This window comes from Eulemur rufifrons, chromosome 10, assembly GCF_041146395.1.
Source record: "Eulemur rufifrons isolate Redbay chromosome 10, OSU_ERuf_1, whole genome shotgun sequence".
Taxonomy (NCBI): Eukaryota; Metazoa; Chordata; class Mammalia; order Primates; family Lemuridae; genus Eulemur; species Eulemur rufifrons.
In genome coordinates, this window is record NC_090992.1 from 13198306 (window position 1) to 13213410 (window position 15105).

The window sequence follows — 15105 nt, forward strand, 5'->3', positions numbered from 1 at the left end:
CTACAAAAATGTTTGGCAGAACCCTCAAAGATAATGCAGAAATGGGATAATTGTCTGTTTTGCAGAACTCTCTCACCCATTACCGAAGTCTGGCATCTCAAATCCCTGCCCACTAAATACCATTTTGATCCTTCCCTCCTTGTTGTTTGAAAGCTAAAATGCCCCTAGAGGTGATAGCACCCTCACTGAGAACCAGTGAACTAAATGAAATCTGTAAGAGATTTTGGTATGAAACAAAACAAGTAAAAATGTGGGGATTATAGATGATTTTTAAATTTTGTAACTTACGTGAAAATTATATAGTACAGTTGAGTCAAGTATTTTGAATGCTGTCCTTTTTCTTAAATGTTTTTTAACAGATTGGAAACCTCCACCTGCACAAACTGGATGAACTTGACTGCCTTGTAAAGGGCTTGCTGTGTATAGATTCTGTCAGTTTCAATGGACAAGCAGAGTGCTATTATTTTGCTAATGCCTCAGAACCTGAGTGATGCCAAAAGATGCCTTTTAACCTAGACGATCCCTATCCGCTGCTGGTAGTGAATATTGGCTCCACTCCGGAGTCAGTATTTTAGCAGTCCGTTCCAAAGACAGCTATAAATGAGTGACTGGGACAAGGTAGTAACGTTTGGCCTTATTGCAGCATTCACATTATTTTATACACAGAAGTTATGAAATTAATAATGCTAATTTCCAAGGAAAATAACATGTATTTGTGCAGTAGCAAAAAATGTAGATGTGAGTTAAAATGTTGCAGATAATATCTTTTTATAAGATGTGTATGTAAAGACTCAAACTAACTAAATGCTTATTATTGGTCATCAGTTAGCATCAAAATTTCCATAATTTTTTTTTTTTTTTTGAGGCAGTGTCTCACTCTGTTGCCCAGACTAGAGTGCCGTGGTGTCAGCCTAGCTCACAGCAACCTCAAACTCCTGGGCTTAAGCGATCCTACTGCCTCAGCCTCCCGAGTAGCTGGGACTACAGGCATGCGCCACCATGCCTGGCTAATTTTTTTCTGTATATATTTTTAGCTGTCCAGAAAAATTTCCGTAATTGTAAGAGTGAGTTTTTATCTAGAAAGATTCCAACAACAGTTTTTCCAGAATTTAACGGAAGAGCATTTACTTGGAAGCGACAGTGTTCTGCTTTCAAAACTATAGTATCTGTTTATAATTTGTTTTTTAATTTTCCAAAACATTTTTCTTCTTTCCTTATATTACACTTTTTGAGACAGAGTCTTGCTCCGTAGCCCCGGGTAGAGTGCAGTGGTGTCACATAGCTCACTGCAGCAAACTCCTGGGCTCAAGCAATCCTCCTGCCTCAGCCTCCCAAGAGGCTGGGACTGCAGGCATGGGCCACCATGCCCAGCTAATTTTTTCTATGTTTGGTAGAGAACGAGGTCTTTCACCTATTAATAGATATATTTAAGCCTAAAGCTTGCCATGTGCTGAATAGATCTGCACTTAAACTGCAGTATTGGGTGATACTGTAATTCTTACAGGATGAATTTAATGTTAATGTTCCCAAATAGCACATAAAATTTTCTGTAGTAACTAAAATATAAATGTGAAAAGGTTTAAAACTTTTCCTTGTGAGTCTTTTATGTACTTTATAAACTTGCAAGGAGAGGTGGAGACTTCTGTTGAATTAATAAGGAAGAAAGATTTTGGGATGCTTCAGATTGATTTGTAAAATAAAATCATTTCAATTTTAAAGTAGTACTTCTGTTTAAAGGATACTTAAATAGTACTTTATTTTTATGGTGATTAAAAGTCCACCTCCATTGTAACTCTATGCCAAAGAATTACACACAAGTATTACCTATTTCAGTTAACTCTAAGAGACAGACTAGTCTGTTAACTAAATCCAGCAGTGATTCAGGGATAGAACCTGCTAGCAGTTTAGGTGAGGCAAGTGAGCAAAGGTTTTGAGTTTAGGAATTAGAAAGACATAATTTCATTTTATGAACATATCCGAATGAAGAATAGAACCAGGTAAATTTCTGTCATAACAAGATGAACAACTGGATATAAATTTTCTCGTATTTATGTCAAGGTCATGTTAAACATTAGTGCATCGCATTGAATTTATTTCAGCCATGTCAGGCCAAGTGACTAAGCCTTTCACAAAATCATTTCCCGGAAGCCATTTAAAATTACAGATTTTCTGATTTTAACTCATATGGTACTAATTTTTAACATTTATTCCTTTTAATTCACACAAATACATTTTAGCAACTACAAAGTGTAAGGTATTGGGTGAAGGCTTTGGAAGGTATTTAAAAGGTCCCTCCTGTCCTCATGTTTCCATCAAGTGATTTTTTTTTTCCTTTGGTGTATTTGATCTGACAAGTTTGATTTTACCAAACAGTTTTTCTTGCCTTTGTTCATTATGTGATTAATTTAGCACTTAGCATTAGTAGTATGTTTTTTTCTGTGTGTTTATTGAATAAATGAATGATCTACCCTTTTACTTTGGAGAAAACACAGTGTGTAAATGCAACTTAGCAAGTTTCTTTCTTTTCTTTAGCCTTGGAGGGGGTACCTTTCTGGGTTTATGCAGTTTATTGACTGGCTGTGAAAGTTTTGAAGAGGCTCTTGAAATGGCATCCAAAGGTGACAGCACCCAAGCTGACAAGCTGGTCCGTGATATTTATGGAGGAGATTATGAAAGATTTGGTCTGACAGGTTGGGCTGTAGCATCTAGGTAAGTTTAACATTTGTGTTACTGAATTTGTATAATTCAAATTGTTTAGTTTTTGGAGAGCAATCCATCACAGAGTTGTAAGGGTGTTTTCTCTTACCCATTTTATGTTCTAAGTTTTGAACATTGATATATTTTAAAAAATTAAATACACCTTAAGAAGTTTACCCTGAGTGTACCCTGTAAGAAACCACTTATAGTCATCCTTGAGTATCCTTCCAGTGTTTCTCTATGCAAATACAAATATATATACAGCCTTCTTATCCTCCCCTTTTCTTATACAAAAGGTAATATACCATTATGTAGCACACTATGTATACTCTAAAATAGCCATATATCCTAGATATTTTTCCATATTGTTGTTCTGTCCTTATTTTGTACATGTCTAGGCTTAACTGTAGGATCTGTAGGATAAATTCTTAAACGTATGATTGCTAATGCATGTTTGCAGTATTGTTAAGTATGCCTTCCAAAGTGGTTACTGTTTTTCACCCTTTCCAGAAATAGATGAAAGTGCCTGTTCCCCTAAAGTTTCACAAGTAGTATGCTGTCAGACTTTTGAATTTTTGCTAATCTGATGGAGAAGTGATCTCTTAGTGTACTTTTATTTGCATTTCTCTTACCAACAGTGGGGTTAAGACCTTGAACATTTTCTTTTCTGAGTCATTATGTTCTACTTTCCTGTTGTATTATTATACAGTTGAATTTAGTCAGTCTTTTCTTTTATGGCTTCTGGTTATTGATTCATATTAATAGTAAGTCAGTCTTCTGCATTCCAAATATATAAAGGGAATAAACCCTTGTTTTATATTTTAATCTTTGATTTACTTAAAATTTATCTTGGGGTTTTATTGTGAGGTACAGATCCAGTTTTAGCTTTTCAGTTTTTTTCAGAAGGCCGTAATATCTAATAGTCCATCTTTATTCCACTGATTTGGGAAGACTTCTTTATCCTACACTGGCTTCTTTTCATTATTCTGTTGATGTACCAGCACTACACTTGTAGATGTATAGAGGCATAAAAGTATGTTTTGATATTTAGAGGGGTTAGTCTCCAACTTGTTTAATATTTTATATGAACATTAAACAGTTTTCTCTAATAGAAAAAATTAAACCTTTGTTTTAGAATCTCTTTAAGCTTATATGTTAATTTAGGGACAGATGACATCTTTATAAGTTTTGCTGTCAAAGAACTTAGCTTGTCTTTTTGTTTAAGGCTACCTTTGTGCCTTTCAGATATTTTTAAAGGCTTCTTCATATGTCTGTACATTGCTTTTTAAGTTATTCCAAAGTATTTTTATATATTTTGTTCTCGTATATCAATCTTGGTCTCTCATTATGCTTTCTAACTGGTTGTGGTTTGAGCATCCCAAGTTCTTTGTTAAGGTGTCCAGTACCCTTCAATAGTAGACTTTGCCTAACTCCTCAGTAACATCTCAAGCCTCTCCCTCCATCTGACCATTTGATGTTACTTGTAATTTCATAGATATTTTCAGTTCTCATTTCTCTGTGCCGTTAGCCTTCAGTTGCCTCTGCCTAAGATTCTCCTTCTCTTTTTTTTCTGGCCAACTTTTTCTGGTCATTTTACTCTGAAAATACCTTCCCTCACACCTTCTTAACTTTTTCCCTCTTACCACAGCGATGATGTAGATTTCCATTGTGTTCCTTAGGTTAGCATATGATTTGGGTTTTAAGTTTTTTCCTGCTACGTGCACTTCTCTTGCCATCTCTTACCCTCTATCTAGGCTTGCATTGTCCATTATGGCAGCCTCTAGCCATATGTGTACATCAAGCACTTGGAGTGTGGTTAGTGCCACATGTTGAAATGACAGTATTTGTATGATATATATATTGGCTCAGATTAAATGTACAATTAAAATTAATTTCACTTGTTTATTTTTATGTTGTTTTTTTTTTTTTATAAAGAGATGGTCTTAGGCCGGGCGCGGTGGCTCACGCCTATAATCCTAGCACTCTGGGAGGCCGAGGCGGGTGGATCGCTCGAGGTCAGGAGTTCGAGACCAGCCTGAGCAAGAGTGAGACCCCCGTCTCTACTAAAAATAGAAAGAAATTATCTGGCCAACTAAAATATATATAGAAAAAATTAGCCGGGCATGGTGGCGCATGCCTGTAGTCCTAGCTACTCGGGAGGCTGAGGCAGTAGGATCGCTTAAGCCCAGGAGTTTGAGGTTGCTGTGAGCTAGGCCACGGCAACAAAGCAAGACTCTGTCTCAAAAAAAAAAAAAGAGACAGTCTTGCTCTGTTACTCTGGCTGAGTGCAGTGACATAATCATAAGCTGTAACCTCAAATTCCTGGGCTAAAATCATCCTCCTGCCTCAGCCTCCCAAGTAGCTAGGACTGCAGGTGGGTGCCACCATGCCAGGCTAATTTTTAAATTTTTTTTTTTAGAGACACGCATGGTCTTGCTGTGTTAGCCAGGCTGGTCTCAAAACTCCTGGCCTCAAGTGATCCTCACGCCTTGGCCTCCCAAAGTGCTGGGATTACAGATGTGAGCCACTGTGCCCGGCTATTTGTACCTTTTTTAATGTGGCTAATAGAAAATGTGAAATTACATGTTGCTCATGTTTTATGTCTTTTGGACAGTGTTACACTACACTAATTCACTGCCTGAGGGACTTCCTTTGTGTCCCCAGCGCAATGCTTGGTATGTCATAAATGTTTGTTGTGATTGAATGAAAAGGAATTTCAATTTGAAGCTGAAATGTCTTTGGGAATATTTTGTGATTTTGACCTTTTTAAAGTAAACCAAAAATATATTTCTCTGTTTTTTCTTGGCTTCCCTAAAAGAATAGCCTTTTAATTTGTTTTGGATCAGGCTTAAAAATGAAAATATTTTAGTAATCTTTGCTTTCTTGTAACCACTAATTGCTTTTTTTTTTCTTTGAGACTAAATTTTAACCGTAATTCTTCAAAACCTATTTTGTCCTTGTATTGATTTTTGTTAGTTTGTTTTGATCCTATTTCTGTTTTTACTCTTTTGATCCTAATTTTATTAAAAATGTCCAGGTTATAGGTAATATCTGCTAATACATAAAATGTTGCTTCTTAGTGTATTTGACTTTTGTTTGTTTCTCATTTCTCTGTAGTTTTGGGAATATGATTTATAAGGAGAAGCAAGAGTCTGTTAGTAAAGAAGATCTGGCAAGAGCTACTTTAGTTACTATCACGAGTAACATTGGCTCAACATTTCCCAACCACCCATCCACCCATCCATCCATCCAACTAGCCAAGCATCCATCCAAACAGCTGCTAATAGCTATTCACCTAACCACCAGTCCATCCATCCATCCATCCATCCTTATAACCATTCATTCAACCATCCTTCCAAATACTATGTACCTGTCTATACTTCCAGTATCTATCCAGCACCCATCCATCCGCATATCTACCCATCCATCCTACCACTCAGCCATCCACGCATACAAACCAACCCCCCAATTCTTAGACCTCCTATTCTGGGGCCCACAGTCCTCTACCAAATCCAGTTCATGTTGCCATGTTTACGTACAGTGATTCACTCTTCTCCCTCCATCATCAAAATGTGAGGCCGTCACAAGCAGAAACCGTGTCTTATTTAAATCTCTGATTTGCATGCCTAAAACAGAGCTAACATATAGTAGGTGTCAGTACCTGTCTGCTGAATGATTATGTTTCTCCCTTTCCCTTAATTACTTCTGGCCGTTTCCTCCTAGACGGCCATGATGCGATTTCTTGGTCATCTGTTGGTCTCTAAAATCTTGCACCCAACACAAAGAAGACACTATAAATATTTAATGACTGAATGAGTGAATCAATGCACAAAACGGAGGAAGGGAACAGGCATGTAGACTCTTGGAGCCACACCACCTGGATGGTTGGTTTCCTTGGCAACCAAAAGCCCCCATTTTTAGGGGCTTTCCAAAAGTTACCTCAATAACATAAACTAAAGTGTGTTTGAAAAGACCTTGTTATAAATAACAAAAAGCACTCTTTTAATCTATTACGGAGTTTCAGGAGTTCTGTGCCAGAAGAACAAAGTATGTATTTCTTATTATATCTGCATATCACAGGTAGACTTTGAGTAAAGCAGATTGCCTTGCACAGTGTGCGTGGGCCTCATCCAATCAGTTGAAGGCCTTAAGAGAAAAATGATGGGGGTCCCCTTAGAAAGAAGGAATTCTGCTTCCAGGCTGCCTTTGGACTTGAACTGCAGCATCCATCCTTCCCTGGGTCTCCAGTCTGTAGGCCTGTTTTGCAGAGTTTAGATTTATTAGTCCCCACAGCAGTGTGAGCCAGTTCCTTAAAATTTCTCCCCTCTTCCTTCACACAGACACAGACACAGACAAACGGGCACACAGGGATGCATACAGACATGCTTCCACACACTCACACAAACACATGTGCTTCTAGTTAAAAATAACACACAGTACGTTGTGGAGCATACCATAGAAACAAAGACAGGGCTTTGCAACTTGCAAATTCTGTGACCTCAGTTGGGTCACTGATCAGCTCTGTGCCTCAGTTTCCCTACCTGACCTCAGATTGAGTTTGAATATATCAGGGACTAGAGAAGCTGCATCCAGCCCACAGATATGTTTTATTTGGCTCACTCAGGCCTTTGAAACAACTTTTATTTGTTGCCAACACTTAAGAATTGGAAGATTCTATCTGCCTGTCTAATAGGCAGCTACTCCCGGAGATACGGCATTTGCAAAATCAGGGGGAGACAAGAAGCAGCTTCCTCTTTATTTAGAGCTGTGCTCTCCCTTTTGCCACAGTCCGCACCACACCCTGTTGTCTCCCTGACAGCGATGTCCACTGTCAGTTGCCATTTACCATAGTGCTCGCACTATCGCTTTGCTGATAAGTTAACAGGAAAGTGGGAAATAGCCTATAACTTTGCCTCCATCTAAAGACAGAGGACAAAGAATACATGTTTTAAGAAAAACAGAAGGAAACCTATTGTGAATGTGTTTGCTGTGCAGTGAGTGCCTCTGAGTCAGAGTGAGTAAGGCTGCTTCCCTCTCGAAGTCACACGCTGGCAGAAGGTGATACCTGAGTCCACTGTGTCTCACCTGACACCACAACCCACCCTGGCTCCCAAGGGCTGTTTCTCATTCACTGTTGAGGAAGTGCTGCTGCTCGAATCACGTCACGTGAATCCCACAGCTCTTTGAAACAGGCCTGGCAAGCATTATTAGTTGTGTTTTTGTCTTGTTTTTTGAGACAGGGTCTGGCACTGTTGCCTGGGCTAGAATGCAGTGGCATCATCAGAGCTCGCTGAAACCTCAAACTCCTGGGCTCCGGTGATCCTCCAGCCTGAGTCTCCCAAGTAGCTGGGACTATAGGCATGTGCCACGATGCCTGGATAATTTTTAAATTTTTTTGTAGAGACTGGGTCTCACCATATTGTCCAGACTGCTCTTAAATTCCTGGTCTCATGTGATCCTCCCGCCTCGGCCTCCCAAAGCACTGGGACTACAGGCGTGAGCCTCGAGCACCTGGCCACGATTATTAGGCTTAAGCCCATCTTGCAGATGAAGAAATCTAGGCTGCTGTAGATAGAACACAGAGGTGTTGGAGGGAGGGGAGACAGGCCGGTTTCCTCTTGGAAAATCATCCATCAGTTCAGATTACATTAGACACCGGCCCAGGGCTCAGGCCCTTAGAGGAGTCCTCCTGGACTTATCAGAAGTCAGTGGGGAGCTCTAACCACAGCTTTACCTGCCCAGCAGGTGACTGCCCCTGAGCCAGGCTGGGAGGCCATAGAAGCCAGCAGCCCAAGAAGCTTAGACAAGGGGATTTAGCGGGTGAGCTCACCAGGAGCCTCGCAGAGAAGGGGTCTATAGTTCCCAGGTAAGTGCTGCCACCATGGACTTCAGGAGCCAGCGAGGGCCTCGGAGCACTTGGGAGTCCTGGGCTCAGATCTGTCGTTATGAGGTTTAACTTTGGCTGCACTGAGGTCATGACACACCCGTGCGTGTGGTCCGTGTGGAGCCTGCAAGAGTATGACAAGACAGAGGGAGCCAGATAGGGCCATGCGGTGGGAGGGGTTGTTCTGAGACGGTAGCAGTGAGGAGCAGGGTATCTCTGTGAGAGAAAGGAGAGTGTAGGTGGTGCCTTCCCCAGGCTCAGTCGTGGCAGAGCGACACCTGGGCGAGGCCCTGGGCGCTGTAGTTCTGCGTGCTGCCCCGTGCACAGGGCCTGCAGGTGAGGCTCTCTCTAACTGGGAATGGGGCAGAGGCCTGCGTTTCGCTCCGTGGAACAGCTCCCATCGCGGTGCACAGACGTGAGCCCGCCTGCCTTTGTCATCACTCCTGGGGCCTCTTGTGAAGGTCAACCCTTCCTCTCATGTCACCAGCCACCTGGCAGGTGGGGAGGCTCCCTTCCTCTTGTCTCTCCCCCTGGCTCTCACTGCTAGGAGAGAAGCAGACACCTGGCCTAGGCGTGACTGCAGGGCACACAGGAAATGAAACCTGTCCTCTTTTCCAGGTATTTGACAAGCTGGTGCTGCTCACCCCGGAATAGAAGCAGGACAAATCTTAATGGCACCCAGCTCATTTATGAAGCTCCAGACAGACAGGTGCGTGGCTCAGCTCTCGCGCTCCGCAGGGCTGTGACGCTGCGCTTGCGTCCAGCAGCGCACGTGCCGCAGTTGTCGGGAGCCGTGGGGGCTTTACGGGAATCGTTGTCGGTGATGCACTTGGAGAGGGGTGGCCTCTGTGTCCGTCCCTTCACTGTGGACCCCTCTGCTCCTGCACAGTCCTCCAACCCATGCCGTGGGCGCCTTTTTCCTTCCTGTCGCCTAGAAGTGTTTTCATGCTAGCTACGGACATTCAGTATTTAAAAGGGCCAAAACTGTTAAATTTTCCAAACGCTGCCCCTGTGTTTTCAGGTTTTGCCACTGAAAGTGCAGTCCGTGAACCGGCAGTGTCAGCATCACCTAGGAGGACGGAAATGCAGATCTCCGCCCCACCCCACAGCTGCGCAGGGGGAAGCTGTGCCTGACAGTGTCCCCAGGCAATTGGTGCAGGGCACCCTTTGGGAAACGCGGTGTTAAGGCAAGTCTGCAAAGGTAATTCCTACAGCTGGTTCAAAGGCGCTGCCTTTAGTCAGGACGACTTGCACTGGAATGGCAGTTGCTTAGTGGAGGACTGTAGAGGCCACAGGAGCACTGACACATTGTGTGACACACACGCACAGCGGTCATTCAGCCCAAAGTAACTACGTGCCAGGCTCCGGGAACACAGAGGTGAGGGACACGGGGTGCCCTGCAGGAGGGGAGCGTGAGAAGCGCTGCAAGAGAGCAAGGTGTGGTGTTTAAACCAGAGCCCAGAGGAGGGTGCTCCGTGAGGATGTAGGGGAGAAAGTTCCAGATGGAGCAGCCGGAACTAGAGGTCTGAAGGCTGGAGAGCGGCTCCTCGGGCTAAGCGGAGGGGCTTGGAGCAAGTCAAGGGGCTTGGAGCAAGTCGAGGCGGAGGCAATACCACTTGCTTACACTTGTCCAGAGAGGGTGTGTGGGGCTTGGCCAGAGAGAGAGAGGGGAGGGGGGCCGGCCCTGGGAGCTGGAGGCCTTTTCTCCTTGTGTTTCTTTATAGTATTCATGAACGTGTAAAAGGATGTTAATGTACTGCATGATTTGTCTCCCACCCAAGCACAGCAGCAATGGTTTATTAAACCCCCCTCTTAGGGCGTGGCTTATTCTTATCCTAATGAGCTCCCTTTTCACACCTGAGGACACAGAGTCCCAGGGAGGGCACACAGTGTGCACACTGCCCTTGGCATGGAGTGCTGGGCCTGGCCTTGGCTCCCGTCCACCTCAAACCCCGTCCTGTCTCCGGTACCCCCGGCTGCCTCGATTCAGGAAACGGAAAACAATGTGCCACAGAAACAGTCTTTGACAACAATGGTGCCATGTCGCTGAGGAAAGAAACTCCACCCTCACGGTCCCTCCTTCCCTGCTGGGCACCCACAGCAGATGCTTGTGTCGGAAGCATGAGAAGCCTCGCTGTCCTGGGACCGGGGGTTTCCGAATGACTTTTCCCTGGGTGACCGACCAGGCTGCAGAGAGCTGACCATACGTGGTCCTGGGGCCCCGCGTGGCCGAGATTGGGCTTTCGTCCTCTCGCAGGAGCGACAGGGAACCACAGACTGCTGGGTCTTCTGCCCTTGTACCCGGGCTCCTCACCGCCGCCATCTGTAAAAACAGGTTTGTGTTATTTTCTGTAGGGATGGTGCGGCCACTCTGAGCTACCGTGTCCCGGATGGGCCCGAGAAGGTTCCTGTCGTGCACGTTGATGAGAAGGGCTGCCTGGTACCAGGGTCTGTGATGGGGACGTCCACAATTGAAGTGACTGCACAAGAGCCTTTTGGGACCAACCAAGCCATCATTGTTGGCGTCAAGGTAGGATCATGTTTTCCCCATTTTTGAGGAATAAAAACAATGGCACTGAGGTGATATTTCCTCCCTCTCAGATGTTAAAGTGAATATATTCACCTTCCAGCTGAGAAATCTGAGGTAGGAACATACGTAAGAATAACTCAGGGGCAAAGGTCTTAGAAAGATAAAAACTCACAGCAATTTCTGGCCAACAGAGGCGAAGATCCTTGGAGATCATTGATTCCAAGTACCTTGTCTTATGGATGGGGAAGCTGAGGCCCAGTGAGGTCCACGATTGGCCTAAGGTCACAGAGCTGGGATTGGCACCGCAGCTTGCTGACCAGTGTACCGGGGCTCCGCCTGCCGTGCCTGGCCACTGACATTACCTCGATGGGGGGCCCCTGCCCTGGGCCAGCCCCGTGCCTGGGACATGGTCAGTTCTGAGGAGCAGACAGATGCACCCTGTGACTGTGACAATAATGCTGTGCTGTCCCGGAAGGAGCCTCTGAGAGTGGGCAAGTTGGGGATGGCACGGGCAGAGATGTGTGAGGTTCAGGGGCAGGCAGAGCCTCGGTGGGGGCTGGGGGTCTGGAACGGAGGTTTGGGGAAGCAGGGTCTGGCTTTGTGATCAGATCATGAAATGCACCGGATTCCGGGCAGTTCAGTGCAGGTTAAGAGTGTGGGCTCTGGCAGGGCGCGGTGGCTCATGCCTGTAATCCTAGCACTCTGGAAGGCCCAGGTGGGCGGATCGTTTGAGCTCAGGAGTTCGAGACCAGCCTGAGCAAGAGCGAGACCCCATCTCTACTAAAAATAGAAAGAAATTATATGGACAGCTAAAAATATATATAGAAAAAATTAGCCGGGCCTGGTGGTGCATGCCTGTAGTCGCAGCTACTCGGGAGGCTGAGACAGGAGGATCCCTTGAGCTCAGGAGTTTGAGGTTGCTGTGAGCTAGGCTGACACCACGGCACTCACTCTAGCCTGGGCAACAGAGTGAGACTCTGTCTCAAAAAAAAACAAAAAAGGAGTGTGGGCTCTAGAGCCAGGCTGTCTGAGTCCATTCCCAGCTCAGCCAACTGGAGGCTGTGTGACCTTGGGCAATTTAATGCACCTCTCTGTGCCTCCGTTTCCTTGCCTGTAAAATGGAGACAGTAGCGTTGTGAAGATTAAATGAGTTATTAATAACATGTGTGAAGCACTTAGAATGGTGCTTCACACACGGCCAGTGCTCGGTAGGTACTATCTGCTCCTGTTGCCATTTCACAGTAAAGAGGTTGAAGCCCATGCTGGACTTCCTGGACTTTATTTTTAAGGAAAGAGTGACATAGGTGAGCCATGTGTTTGGAAAGGTTGTTCCGCATGAGGTGGAGCTCGAGAGAAAGGGGGTCAGTGCAGGGGAACCAGCCAGCAGACTGAGGACAAGACCTGGCTAGGACCACTGGGCGGGGCGGGTGACCCTCTGGAAGTGGGGCTTGAGGGGCGGGAGGGCTGGGGTGACCAGACTGATGATGGTCCTTCGCTGTGGTGTGGAGCACAGAGGTGGGGGCCGGCATGGGGGGAAGGAGGTGAGGAATCTGGGCCCAGGGAGTTAGAGGTGGCTGTGGCCTCTCTGGGTGAGGCTGGGTGGCCCACCGTGCAGGGGTGTCTGGAGCTCCCTGAGGAAGGCTGGAGGCGGGTGGGACATGGGGTGGAGCCTCCAGCCCAGAGATGGAGCCCTGGGATTAGGGGGAGCACCCAGGCTTGTGAAGGGCAGGAGAGGGTGGGGGAAGGCCTTGGGCCACTGCTTGGAGGGGAGGAGGAGCTGGGAGCAGACTGCAGCTGGCAGTCAGGAGGAGAAAGGACACCCTGGGACAGGAGAGGCAGAGATGGAGAGGGGAGTGGGGTGCAGCCTCCAGTGGTCCCTAGGGATACATGGTGGTAACCCACAGGAGGAGGAGGTGCGTTGGCAGCAGGAGCCCTGGGGCAGTTCGGAGGTGATGGAGGCACAGTCACCTAAGGCTCTGCATCGGCTGCAGCCCTGGGAGCTGCGGGAGCTCTGGGAGCAGCAAGACCCCAACCCTGCTCTCCAGGAGTTCACATCCTGGTAGAAACCAGACCCGTGGGCGGCAGGGAGTGCTGGTGCCTGCAGAGAGGGTGGCGGCCTTCCAGGTGGAGGAGGTGGCCTTGAGCCTGAAGGGCGGACGCTGCTGGGCTCTGCAGAGGAGGCTGGGGGGGTGCGGCAGAGGGGACACAGGGAGGGCTACATCCTGGGGAGGTTTCGGGTGGGCCGGGGGACCCGCTGGGAAATCTGGGCAGGCTCTGTCCTGGGGCCCCCACTGCCTGGGCTGTGTGAGTTCACATTTTGCTCATGTGGACCCATTGTGATTAAGTGACAGTAAAACAGAATGGATCCTTCTCTCTTGGCTGGGAGATTAATTAACTAAATTCATGAACAAAGAAGAGATCATGGCTGTGGCAGAAGCCAAAGTCCACAAAATCCTCAGCCCACCCAGCCCGATGAATGAATCCAGCTCCCTGGTCTGCTGCTGGGAGAAGTAGCTTGTTCAGTGTGAGAACACCGGGCAGCGATGTCTGACCCGCCTGCACTGGAACCCAGTTCTGCCAGGTTCCAGCAAGGCATTTGGGCTTTGAGCCTCAGTGTTCTCACCTGTGAAATGGGTAACATTGTGCCACAGCACACAGTGGGCACTCAATCAGCTGCCTTGGCTGCCTCCCCAGATAGCGGTTGGTGTCCCTTAGGGGATCGTGGGCTGTCAATCCACCCATCCATACCAGCTTCCAGGAGGCCACAGGCTCCAAAGTAATTGTCGCTGTGGGAGACAGAAGCTCTACCCTGCGCGGTACACAATGAGGGGGCTCGCGTGGTCTTTAGAGAACCTGCCAGGCTCCAGAGAGCAGAAAGGTGGCTTCTCAGGGACTTCTTAGGGGGTTTTATCAGCTTTTCCGGTTCAAACTCACACCAAGTCCAGAGAGAGCATTTAACCCACCTCCTCCGTGCCTTTCAGCCTTTCAGTCTTTTAGAAATCTGAGTCCTCCACAAGCCCAGCCAGGGAAAGGAATCGTCATAAAAGAGCCCAGCTCCGGAAGTTGCCTGTTTCGGAACTGGAAATGCAATTCAGCCCTAGAGCACCAGAGCAAAGAAAGCCACAGTTTATCACCATTGATCCCAGAAACTAATGACTTAGCAGACTAGTCACTGATTTTGATTTTTATAATTGCTCTCCCAAGTTGTGCCTAACACATTGAACCCCACCCCTGCCCGTGACAGCCCTGGACAGCAGCTGCCAGAAATGAACAAGTTAATACAGGCTGTTTTTCTAAACCACTTACACACCTTGTAGAATTAAATACCACTCTTCTTGTTCTGATGCGTGGGGCAGCTTTTTTGTTTCCTGGTGACCTGTCCTTTCCTGCATCAGGGCAAGGGGACAGCACTCTGCTGCTGGCCAGTGATACTCAGTGTATCAGTGGAGAACAGGTGCCCTCCTAGTGTGCAGAGTCAACGTGCCTTCGTCCCCTACTGACAGGGACAGGAGACACGCATCAGTGGGCCTGGCCTGTGTGCCGTGCCCCTGGATGCACACTGTAGAATAAACGCTGAAATTCTGATCTGAAACTCCCCGTGATTCAGAATGACCCCTCCTCTGTGTAATTCATCCGTGGCTTTTATCAACTGTGGCTCTATCCCCAAGCTCTGGGCAGCCCTGGGCCTCCGCGTGGAAGGCAAGTGGGTGCAGGTGGCTTTCTTGGATTGCTCTCATTCTGGGTTTTGGGTCTCCTGGGCCTGGGTGTGGTGGCCGGCAGGCCTGGTCACACCCTGTCTCCCTCCCCCTCTCTAGGTGAGTGCTCCCCGGCCCAGAGGGAAGTCGTGGAGACCTTGCACCCAGAGTCCCTCCTCAGCTCCAGCGGCAGTTCCAGCCAGCCGTCTCCGATTTCCCAGCACGTGATGTTCTCACCGGGGAGCCAGGCTTTGACGCTGCTCTGGGTAAGTTTGCCAGGAGTGGAAAGTGAAATGGAC

At 46.8% G+C, this 15105-nt stretch overlaps 1 protein-coding gene across 4 annotated transcripts in view; it reads left to right on the forward strand.

The window, feature by feature from the left end:
- Positions 1-15105, forward strand: part of LOC138392934 (serine/threonine-protein kinase MARK2-like) — a 44032-nt gene that overhangs the window by 11781 nt on the left and 17146 nt on the right. The window contains exons 3-9 of one of the 4 annotated variants that reach the window (XM_069483852.1): positions 360-618; positions 2533-2709; positions 8443-8563; positions 9200-9290; positions 9603-9782; positions 10937-11111; positions 14927-15072. The gene's annotated coding sequence lies outside the window, so the exon portion shown is untranslated. Of the gene's footprint in view, positions 1-359; positions 619-2532; positions 2710-5355; positions 5373-8442; positions 8564-9199; positions 9291-9602; positions 9783-10936; positions 11112-13881; positions 13928-14926; positions 15073-15105 lie in introns of those variants that run through there. The other 3 variants (XM_069483851.1, XM_069483853.1, XM_069483854.1) reach the window with 3 other exon arrangements.